Genomic DNA, 12,027 nt, shown 5'->3' with positions numbered 1-12,027 from the left:
CTCCTCTCCTCTCCTCTCCTCTCCTCTCCTCTCTCTTTATAAATTGTGTTTACCTGTGCACTTTTTCTGTAGTAATCAATGTTATATATCTCTATCCTCTGCTCTTGGTCCTTTCCACTTCCATCTGAACAGAAGTCTTTCTGCACTGTGCGTGGCCTTGTGTTGTGTCTCATCTCTTCCCTGCAATCTTGGCTTAGTGAAAGTAGTAAATGTCCTTGGTCTTTTAGTAGATTTTTCTGGAGAGATCCTGAGAGACTGTATTCCAGGTGGTATTACCGAGTGATAGGATTTATCCTGTTCAGTAAAGTGTGACTGAATTCTTCCCTACTCCTCCCTTGTAAACACCAGAGCAGAAGAGCTGGCTTTACTGGTGCAGAAACAAGGCCATCAGTAAAGGACCACTAACCCTCTACTGCAAGTCAAGATAAGAACTACTGTATAGTTCCCTTCCTTCTGATGTTCTCCAGTGGCTAAATCTTTCATCATAAGCCGCACATTTGAACAGCAGGTCCTGCTGTGCAGGAACATTGCTGATATCTGTTGTGAAATAGTCTCTAACAACTGAAAGAGAGAGAGAGGCCTGGCTACAAATGAAAAAGATCTCAAGTGATATCTTCATTCTCTGGTGCTTAGGTAGAAGTCAATATTATGCAGGACCCGTGTTCACCTCAGAGATGAGGAAGGGGAGAGCGCTTTTCTAATGATGCATTGCTAATTCTTTACCAACCAGCCAACCTGGAATTTCCTTGCATTCTGAGGCAATGCTTTCATTTATCTCCTGTTTAACAATCTCAACTTGCTTGAGAAGTTAGTTTTTCCTATTGCAGAAGACTGCACTGGAGCCAGTGTTGCTTACTTAACATTTGTAATAAAAATTATTTACCTTTTTTTTTAACCTTGCACACTCAGAAGGAGGTGGCATGGAAAGTAGCATGTATTTCTGTGGGTAAAGTTCTTTTGGGTTCAGCCTGTTTAGTAACCACGGTTACCAGGTGCTCTCACTTTAAGCAGTTGATCAGTATCCCTTCTGCTAGCTGGACCTCTATAGTCCATCCATGTGAGTGGTATCATTGTACAGATATGACTTTAACATGACTTGCCATTTCTCTTCTGTGAAACAATCTTTGCTGAGTACTTTTGATGAAAACTGCTCTGTCCATGCAGCTGAGTTGCAGTGCTGTATGGCCCTGCATGAAGCTGTAAGAGGTTTGGATTGCTTAGGTAAGCCAGAAACAAACCAAATTGCTTACAAAGAGTGCACCACTGCTTCTAAAACTTGCGAACAATCCTTTCTGGTAGATGGGTAGATTTACGTTACGGAAATGGTGGAAGTTGAACCTAGATCCAGGTCCATAAGCAAACTATTGCACAGTTGTGGCTGGGATCTGTTGTATGACATTTCACTACATGAGGTAATGCCATGAATATTTCTCATGTGCTGTTGTCTTTTTCCATTTTTTATTATATCAGTGTCTTTTTCCTCATGCTTACCTTCTAATACTTTTTTCTTATCAACACAGATGCTCTTGTAGATTGAAAGAGAAGACAAATTTAGAGCCAGAGTTCTTCTGTGGTTGTTGTGGGTTTTTTTTCGGTCTGTTTGTTTTTAATGCAGCTTGAGATTTGTAGACATAGATATTTAGAAAAATTGAATATATAATTTTGGTTAGCTTACTTTAAAGTGTGTGTGGGTGAAGGAACTTCAGCATGGAAGTGGGGAGATTTCCTATGCCACACTGAACTCCAACGTAACATGTAACTTTACTCTTTGTTCAGTTCGTTCATTCCTGCGTAGACACTGTTACTTAGAATTAACATGTTTTTAATTCAGTAAAACTAAATAAAGTTCTTTTAATACTGAATGAGTGTTCCTATACAGAGATACAATGTGGTTTAGCTAATTCGCTTTAACTTCACAACTTTAGCTAATCTGAATTAAGTTTCCTAAGTCCTGCATGTAAAGACCTCTTTATTTAGAAAGCTGCTCTTGTGGAAAGAGGGATAGATGGACTCAGCCCTATCCTGAGGCATTTGGGTGTGCAGATAGCTTCTTCCTGGAGAATTTCTGGGTATTAGCAAATAGTCTAGCACATCCTTTTCTTCTCTTTCAAGAACATGTCTGTGCTGCCTCCTAATGTTGAGGTTTCTGAGCCATCACTCTGAATACTTGCTCTGTTTTTACTTGCAGCTGAGGAAACAATATCTCAGCAACTTCCATTATTCAAGAATAGGGGAAGTCAAACTCATGTTAAAACTGACCATGACTATACTCTTTGATTTGAAAGGCCTGGCTACTGGACGTTTATTCTCCAGGCCAGATGCAGAGTGAGAAGCAAAATGTGGTATCTCTCTGCAATAGCAAAGTTTATACAGTAAAACCTGACTTGAGTTGCACTTAGATGGAAAAGCCAAACCATTAGCAAAATTATTTTCTTGGGTTGGAATTGGGCTCGGAGATTTGCTTCTGTACATACATGCTTTTCTGCTTGGAAATCATCTTGTGGTCATGTTACGCTTTTCTTATGAGAAGACAAACTGTTCACCTGGGTCACGTATGTCCATTTTGGACAAACACTGCTTAATGAAACTTGCAGTTTGCCAGATGCAAGGAGTGTTGGACCATGTGAACTTTGCCTGTAAGTTTCACTCAGTTCTGTTTACTGCGCTATTTTCCAACTCTTGGGATATTGTTCACAGAATCCTTGTATTGTCTCATGGACTGCTGTTTTTGCCAAAAGTTAGCTTCCTCTAGAATTTTTCACTTGGAAATTCAGTAGATTGATCATGTATTTTATGAATAATAAGGAGGAAATAAAAGAGGAAAAAAATTTTCTTTCACTCCAAATTTGAGCTGGAGTACAGAAGAAGACAAATACAGGGGAGGTAGTTTTCTATGGATCAGTTGATGAATTCATGTTCCTTCCACCTGGCTTTTCATGCCTGAAATGATAAAGGCACTGTGCGTGTGTACTATAAATAAACTTTTAAAAACATGATTTAAAAACACCTCTGGCAAAGCACATGCTTAACTGAAACTTGCATGGTGGAAGTTGACTCAGGGATGTAGGAAGGAGATGGGGAAAGAGCAAGTGGGAGGAAATAAATGGAACCTGCTGTCAGAGAAAAGCCACTTGTTTGTGATTTTTAGGCCATCCAAGCTCTTCGCATCTCAGCCTTGGGAAATCCCTGCTGACTTCCTGGATATTTGTCCTAGGCATGCATATGTATGTGTGAATTGAGAATGCAAGTACTAACAAAGCTGTATGAGCAGGTTGATTCAACCTACTAGAATAAGATCAGATGTCTTAGAATTGTGGTTGATTCTCCGGTTCTAGAAATCCAAATATCTCTGGTTGACAGTCTCCAATTAATAAGACAATATAATTTCAACAAGTCCTGTCCTCTTAATGAATTTTCATACATTCAATCTGCAATGTAGATAGCTGCATCTCTTTATTTTAAATGGACAATACCTTTTGATCTGCACAAAACCACAGGGTTTTAGGAAGATGGAGCTCTTTGGGGTTTAAATTTACATGGTAGTATCTGTAATCTGCACTGCTGCTGACTCAGAGCAGGCCTGTCTTAATTGCTTGCTTGCTTTTCAAAGATGTATGAACACATCATATCTCTCTAAGGAGGGAAAACAGGTTTTCCACACTAGAACCTTTTTATATCAGCCATGAAAGGGTTAAACACATTGCCCAGTTCTGAGGAAGTCTGTTCCTAGGAAGGCACTGACTATAATAAAGTTATGCTGCAGACACAAGCTAATGTACTTGCAGCAAAGATTGCAGGCTTATCAGTAATGATAAACATGCAAAGGCTTCCAAATCTGTGTGCCCCTGCCACTTGCTTGGGGTCTTTTTTCAGAGACTAAAAGAAAACACAAGATATTCTCCAGGATGGATGGTACTCTGAAGAGGGCATCCAGAAGGAAAAACAAGAAAACAAGAGAAACAGAGACCCTGTATTATTACGTGGTTTAGAACAGGTACAGGAGATATTAGCTTACCTGATTCAAAATAGTACTTGAGACTTCCAGTATCATGTGGGGTTGGTTCTTTCCACCCAATCATCAGCCTTTTGCTGAATGTCCAAACGCTTGACAATGCTGGGTTTTGTTGTCCTCATTTACTTGCCATGGCTAATTTCTGCCTGTGGCTTTCTGCTCCTGAGCAATCTCCAGACTTTTCTACCCATTTGTTAGCCATTTCCTACAAATACTTTATTTTTCTTTTGAACTGTTTTAATCCTGCTGCTGAGAGGAGGGGAATGGAGATAGTTCCTTTAAAAGAATGGAATAAAAATGCACAGTATTGGCTACAGAATTTCCTGCCACAGGACAGATCTCCTGAGTCTCCTACAAAGGCAGTCCCAATCATAATATTAGATATAAATATGGTGTGCCTTGTATATATTGTGTTTGTCTTTATTTCCCTCTTTTCCCACTTGTATCATCAACACTGCAAAACAGGAGATGTAGAAATTGAGCAAGTTGCCTTTCAAATCAAATTCAGAAGTCTGCAATTTAAAATGTAGAAATCATTCCAGATGGGTGAGGACGGGCACTTTGTTTCTGTCCAGGAAAGTCTATGCCATTCTGAAATCTCAGCTTGGCTCCCTCTGTTTTGCCACAGCATCTGATTGACACCTACATGTGTGTGGCCCTCTTATACAGGGGTGGACTTAAGTTTGAAAATCCGGACATTTTTAGACTGTGACAACAGTTGGTACGGTGTTTCCATTTGTATTTTAGTTTGTAAAAATTAGACAGATTATTTAAAAAGAGAGTGTAGCAACTTACTGCGAAATATCAGAGAGGTGAACAGATTGTAATCTTGATAATTTAAAAGTTTCTCTCAATAGAGTGACTCTTTGAATTTGCAAAGATGGATTTGTACAATTTTAAAAATTCTCTTCAGCCTGCAATGTGATAAAGTTAGTTCTGAGAATGTGAAAATGTGGGCTCCATGTGCTAAAGCACATTTGAAAAGAGGTGTCAGTGAAGGGGCCAAGGTTGGTGTGAACGTCAGACTTCCTGCCTTCTGCACTTTCTGTGCTGCAGCTGTAGCACGTTCGTAGTGTGGCACTTCTTTTAAGAAGGGACTCTGAATTAGCCCAGCCTTTCCGAAGAAGACTAGCTGCAGCCAGAAATTCTGGCCCATCGCAGGATGACAAGAGGAAGAGCTTTGTTACTAGCTTCTGTTTGATCTTAGCTGCTTTTTTTTTCTGCTCTCAGTAGCATGCTAATGATACCTGTGGGAGGTGAAAAATGACTGAATTCCTGCTAGGGTGTGGACAAGTTCGCAGTTCAGTTCTTGTCCTCTTCTACTCTGGTAAAAATTTTGGGGGCTGTCCCAGATACATAAAAACTTTTTCATAGAACAGTTTTCTGTCATACATCTGCTGAGGACTCTGAATCAGAAAGACAGTAAGCACTTGACTCAATTTGTTTTGTCTCCTCTCCCCCTTATGTTTGAAATGATGAGTATTTACTGGAAACGACTGGCTTGAAAGTGTAGGACAAGTCTGAGCTGCCCATAAGCTCTGTTTGCTGCAGTTCAGGTTTGCTTTGTTTATTTTGAAGTTTAAAGCTGAAATACTGAGTGCACCCTGAATTACCATTCTGTTTCAAATGCCAAAGTTGCCACTTTCTCATTTTTCAGATGTAATTCACTATGTATTACCCCATTCTTGGTATCAGAGAAACCAGTACGGGTGGGTAAGCTGCACCCTGGTCAGGAGAACAGGGCAACAGTGAAACAGAAGGGTGCCAAATGTGGAGGCAAACATGCCCTACTTTCTGCTGCTTCCCAGGCAGAAGGTCTGAAAGTCTTTGATAAGGAATGGAAAGAGACCAGAAAGGATGGGTGGGCCCTCAGAGAAGGTGATCTGTATGCTAAAATATCTTGCTTCAGCTTTGCAAGGAGCAGTGTGCAACTGCTTCAGAGGGAGGGCTAGCTGTGGTTTGTGGTTTAGGGAGTTGACACAAATAGTCTTTGGACCCTTTTTATGGGCCTGCAAAGCAGTGTTCTGCCTGGGGAACTGGAGCCTATCCTCCTTGATTTCTTGCTTAGCAGGTTCAAGGCTGTGTTCAGCGCAAGCAGTCATGGCTGTCTGTCAGAAATGCTCCCAGCTTAAGAAGTAGGGTTTAGCATCCTGCGTAGTTTATGCTATGCTGAAGTTAGATTATGCTTGACATGTCTGTAATTAAACACTCGGGTTTGAGTTTCTGTCTTTAAACAACTGCTGCAAACCAGCAGTGAGTATTGTGGCAGGCCTCTACGACAGTGTTTCTGTACCAAAGAACCACAGGGTATGCTAGGCTTTTTTTTTTTCCTCTTTCAGTAAGTGAACTGTGTAACTTTTTTTGTGGACAGAAAATACAGAACAGCGTATTGACCTTCACTGCTGATCAAACTTCAGTTGCACCCAGATATAACTGATAGCAGGTCTTACCTGGATTTACTTTCTCTCAATGCACGTAGCTGGTCACACAGAAGGGAAATGAAATACTTCAGTAATGGATGTAACATAAATGCCTGGATGGAATAAGGAAAACAAAATGTGTCAGAAGGGAAAAAGTGCTGCAAATCTTTCAAAATCAATAAGAGAAAATTTCTATAGTTCAAATATTTCCTTCTGCATGAAAGGCTGATGCTGGACCCGGTAAAAGTCATCCAGATAGAGATTACCTGAAACTAAAATATCAGCACGCCTATTGAGCAGTACTGTGCTCCTTGTACCTGGCAAAGCATTGGTTATGCTAATCTCCCAGTGTGCTTTCCTTCCAATGGAATGTTTTTCTATTGGGAAGACCAGAAGTAATCTTAGTGATACTACAAATAAGCCTGTTTGCTTAAGACAGCATATGTACATCTTTTAACAATTTGGTTGTGTACCTCCTTTGTGGGAGGATCCCTGATATTATACAAAGAGGAACAAGTACTAATTAACTTAATTCTGGGAACAGGAGGTGGTATGACCTTTTCCAAAGCAATTCTTTCAGGCTAGAGTTTATGGAGAGGCATTTGCTAGATCTGGTGCCTGAGTTTCCTACAAAAACACTACTCATTCTCTGGAGTGGCTGAAGAATAAATTAATCTCCTGTCCATCTAGTTTAGGTTCACAGACCCTTGCCTAAAGATTGCTGGCACTGTGGCAAGATCTATGTTACTTGGTGTCAACATACAGTTCTGTTTTCTAACTTATCTTTTAGCAGAACATAGCAAGTAGATCCAAGTGTTTATAGACTGTTGTTTTGGTGACCACTCATCTTATGTTGTGAGCATCCAGTCTTTACTGTACCCCAAGAGGAAATTCACTGCTGGGGCATTTTTTTTTTCCTTGGATATTAAGACGTCGTCTGCCCTGGGCATGTTCCAAATTCCTCCCCTTTTTGACAAGTAAGTGTTAAGTATCCTTAACCCCATCTAGTCATCTGGTTGCTGCACTCCCTCTGAGCTGTTCAGGGACACAACTACAACCACCCTGAGGGTACCGATACTGTTCAATTTTTGTTCTAGTTACCAGCACTAAGCAATCTGTTCCAGTGGCCCCAGTGTAGACAAATCCAGAGGTAGCCACAGTACAGCCTTAGCAGCAACTGCAAAAAGCAGAAGCTGTGGAGACTTGGCTGGGATCCGCTGGACTCAGGACCATCGGAGTTAGCCTGCTGAGGAACTGAGCTGCAGGCCCCACAGAGCAGGCAGGACCCTCTGGCTGGTCACATCTCCAGCTTGCAAAGCTCCCAGGAAGCCCTGGCTGCTGCACAGTGGGCAGAAAGTGTCTGTGAGGTCTCACTAGGCTGAGAGAGGTGAGAAGTCAGCCAATGAGACTGAATTTTCCTCAGAGAAAAAATGATCTTTAGTTCCTGCTCCCTGTTGTCTTCTAATGTTTATTAAAAAAACAGCCAAAAAACCTAACAAAGCAACTCTTCCCCATTCCCCACCACTGCCCCCAGCAACAAGCCCCTTAGGCTTGCTTGGCCCTTAAGAGAAACAAACGTTAAGCACCTCTTTGGAAACAGTGCAGAGGCCCATGGCCATCTGGCATTCCTGAGGAGTCCGTGGCCTCCTTCTGCTCCTGCTGGGCCTGGCCACACATCCCTAGGCACTGGGACTCACACCATGGGGCTGCACCAGCACACCCAGCACTGTGCCCTCTCCTGAGCCCATCCAGAGCCCTGCTTTGTGCTTGGTGTGCTCGGGAGATGCTTAGGAAAACAGAAGCAGCACCTTTACCACACAGTATCCTGCTCCATATCTGAAGTGTTGCCAGATCATCCTCATCTCATTAACATCATGAAGGAAACAGCTGCCACATCCCCATTGCACTTCGTGCCACGGCACTGCCACTAGGGCAGGAAATCATTTGGTAATGAAGCTTGGGAAGGGGAATTTATTTAGATCAGAACGGAGTGAAAAATCTCTATTTCCCAGTTGGTTTGACCCCTCTTTACAAAGATCTATTAGTATATATATGTAGAAGAAAGATCTACATGAGTGAAAATGTGCCCTGCTAATATTAAAAGGTACATTGTGGAATTTTGCCTAAGGATAAAATGTAATTTGAAATAAAAGCTGCTGTAACTTGATAGGGAATATCCACAACAGTCTTGAGGGTCTACTTTAACAAATAGTTAAACACAGAGCCAACTCCCACCACTCCATCTCTCAGAGCTACATGCCCTCTTTGATCCGTCCATGATGCTTACAATTCCTCAGGGACATGCACACTGCCAATAGGCAGCGGTCATTAATATTTATACGATACCTTCCGTCTGCAGATGTGCGCTTTGTGATTATTAATTAAAACAATTTCACAAATCCCTAAAATTTAACTCCATTTTTATAGCTTACAAAACTGAGACTCAGAAAGTTTGTATGTCCTTTCATGAGGATAGAATGAGATGAGGAAAGATGAAGCTTGCAAGCACGGACTCCTACTATGCTGTATTTATTTACATTTCCTCAGGCAGTAAGATGCACTGTGTATCTGTACTACCTCAGCAATACAAAAAAGGGTGAGCGAAGGGAACTTACTCTTTCATTTTGGTTCTTCACACTGCATTTGGCTGCTTTTTAAATGCTTCTTTAAAAACACAGCCTGGGAACGACTTGCCAGCCATGCAGACAAAGAAATGCATTAGACCCTTTCCTAGCATGCTGTGTTTTAGTTCCAGTGTAAGGGCAGACAGAAGGGATGTGGGTTATAATCCAAGCCTGATGTGGGCACTGTCTTCCTGGTCCTTTCTGGGGCATATGGAAGGAAGGAGCTTGGCTGAGTGTGACTTTGATAATGGAGGGAGGGCTTGTCATGCGATTAGACCAGTTCACTGTAAACACCTAAGTTGCACAAGTGGCTCAAACTTTGATCTTTTATGCTGAGGAAAAGAAATCTGAGACTGTGAAACCTGCCCTCAGTCACAAACAAGGAGGTGGACATTACTCAAACCCAACTTTGGAAATGTAAATACAGATAAATGTGATCAAAATGGAAAAAAGCACTTCTTCCTTCCTTGTCCCTTGTTGCCTGGTGTAGCCTGCATACACCAGGGGCTCTACTCTGACTTGTCTAGCTCTGTTTGTGAATGCAGGCCCCAGTCCCACACCTGAAACGCCCAAATCCAAATGCTCCCAAATACTGTCTGGGATAAGGTTTAAGCCACAGGTGCAATTAAGCTTTTAAGTGGTAAGCCTATTTGGTTAGGGGCACACCTAGAGCCTAAAACAAGCCAAGAGGAAAACGATCAGTCTTTCAAATTGACAGGCGGTTCCCGAAATACTGCTTGAAGGGTTAAGAAGAAGCTACAACATTCGTAATTCTCCTGGTATTTATTGTAACATGTCTCTTGAACAAGTTCTCTGTGGATGCATCTGGCTCCCCTAGTGAAGTGGGACTTGTTTTCAATTGCAAATCTGGTAATGGATTGTCAAAATGATGGTGTTGCTAAGGCCCTGGGCACACTTTTCTTTGCCCTCCTTTCTTTCCCCCACTCCCTCCTGCCCAAATCTGCCTGAGCAAACACTGAGCAAAAGGAGAAGTTTCACAAGAGTGTGTGCTGTTAGCCTGGAGTCTCTTTTCCTATTGGCATGTGGAGCTGTGATTAAAATTTTTGAGGAAAAATATCATAGCAAGTTGTTCAGTACAATACAGGTGAATATTTTACAATACAAATGTGCATGGACATTCAATAATCATATCGAAAATAATGGGTGTAAGACATGGGATATTCCTTGGCATCCTTATTTCTTTGCACCATGTCGTATGTCATACAGTTGCACTTACAACCACCAGGACATCAGAGACCTTTGCTTTGCATAGTCTTGAGTTCTTAGGCAAGGATTTTAGAGTGGAACATTAAGATGTGGTAGTGAACAGGTCCTAATTAGCATCTACCTTGACTACCACATGCTCAAAGGCTGTGAGCCTTGCTTACACTATGCCTTTCAAACACGCTCAGCAATATAGTTTTTTATCCTGGTCTAGACTAAGTCTTAAAGGTTACATTGTCTAGTCAACCAATCACTCCTTTTAATGGGAAAACTGCTTTGCTTCAGGATTGCTTCTGTGCCTGCTTTTTCCTCTTTGCTTTCTCTTTTCTCCTCCTTCCCTCTGCATACCTTCCCTGCAGCAACTCCCGTTCCATCTGCTGTAATGTAAGCATTAACTATTTAATTGCTGATTAGGAAAATCTCATCACGTGGGCTTTGGAATGACACTGGAGTGGGAAGAGTGGGGTGGAGGTCAGAGGAAGGAGGTGTGTAAGTTCTCAGCTCTGTATCACAGCCAACCTGGCAGGGCATTAATAATTTTTGATGCATGGGGTTGTTTAACATCTCTTCCATCTAATGGGTAGATCTGTTGAATGGGATTCAGATGTAAACAAGTCCTTGTCATTGTTATCTACTGAACTTGCTATTTGACCTTGAGTGAGCTTTCTTCCCTTAAGTGGATAGAGGACAAGTACTGCAACTAACTTCTTAGACTCTTGAATGCAGAAAATGTACTCATTATGACCAGTGCTTTTCCAGTATAATAAATTACTATGTTTTTAAAATTTTGTTCCCCATATTTTTGTACCAAGTTGCAGAGGGGAGATGATCTGCAGTTCTCGAAACAGTGAAAGCCCTTTCAGTTCTATGTCCCCAAGCAATCATATGTGGGCTTTTACCCAACTGACTTGTTTCATTGTGTGATGCACATTCAGCTGGTGTCCCCCTTCTCTCCCCCTGACATCAGCTATTCTAAGCATTCTCATGTTATCAGCATTTCGGCTCCTCTTTACACTTGCAGTACCTAGTCGCCACAGCAGCTGTGCTCTGTAGCATAGTACTTAAGAAAATGTGGCAGAGTCCTGGGGGGACTGTGGGCGATAAAGGGAGAGAAGGTCTAGCAGGTGGACTCTGCTGCCCACACAGTTGATCTCTGCTCTGGCTAGATGTAACCAGCCTGTTTCTCATTTGGTTTTGCAGAACCAAATGATAAACAAAATGAGTTGATGTGGAGATGGGAATTGGACCTATTCCTTTCTGTCACGAAAGGACTGAAATATTTTGGTAATTGGAGAACTAATGAAATTACCACTGTAAATGACAAGAAGGTGGTATTCTTAGCAGTTAACAAAGAAAAGCATTTTAGTCAGACTGAAATTGTCTTATCACTTGTATGGGGATTTTATTGCTTGAAGATGCTTAATTTCTGTAATGCGTGTAAAAAAAACTTGTATTTCACTTCAGTCAGGGAGTTAGCATTTGCACAGTGCAACCTCAAAGACCCCAAAAAGACCACAACTGGCATTTTTGATACTTTCAATGAGCAGATGGGTCTTCATGTAGGAGAGCACAAAGGAGAGGGTAAGTGTATATATGGGCAAGGAAATAAAGGAAAACATACCTTTGTCAAAAAAGACCAAAAAAGCCAATAAACTTATCATGCTGTCTGCCTTCATAATAAACAATCCCCACCTCCTTTCCCTCATCCCCTCCCCAAAAACATCCAATTCCATTTAGAAAATACCCT

General features: G+C 41.6%; 1 protein-coding gene across 9 annotated transcripts in view; it reads left to right on the top strand.

The window, feature by feature from the left end:
* Positions 1-12,027, top strand: part of HIC2 (HIC ZBTB transcriptional repressor 2) — a 78,253-nt gene that overhangs the window by 21,505 nt on the left and 44,721 nt on the right. The window contains exon 1 of one of the 9 annotated variants that reach the window (XM_021412970.1): positions 2,861-10,765. The exons of the other annotated variants lie outside the window; for them this stretch is intronic. The gene's annotated coding sequence lies outside the window, so the exon portion shown is untranslated. Of the gene's footprint in view, positions 1-2,860; positions 10,766-12,027 lie in introns of those variants that run through there. 9 annotated transcript variants of the gene reach the window in all.

This window comes from Numida meleagris, chromosome 14, assembly GCF_002078875.1.
Source record: "Numida meleagris isolate 19003 breed g44 Domestic line chromosome 14, NumMel1.0, whole genome shotgun sequence".
NCBI classification, from domain to species: Eukaryota; Metazoa; Chordata; class Aves; order Galliformes; family Numididae; genus Numida; species Numida meleagris.
The sequence above is the reverse complement of the archived record's forward strand: the minus strand, read 5'-3'. Positions and strand labels throughout refer to the sequence as shown.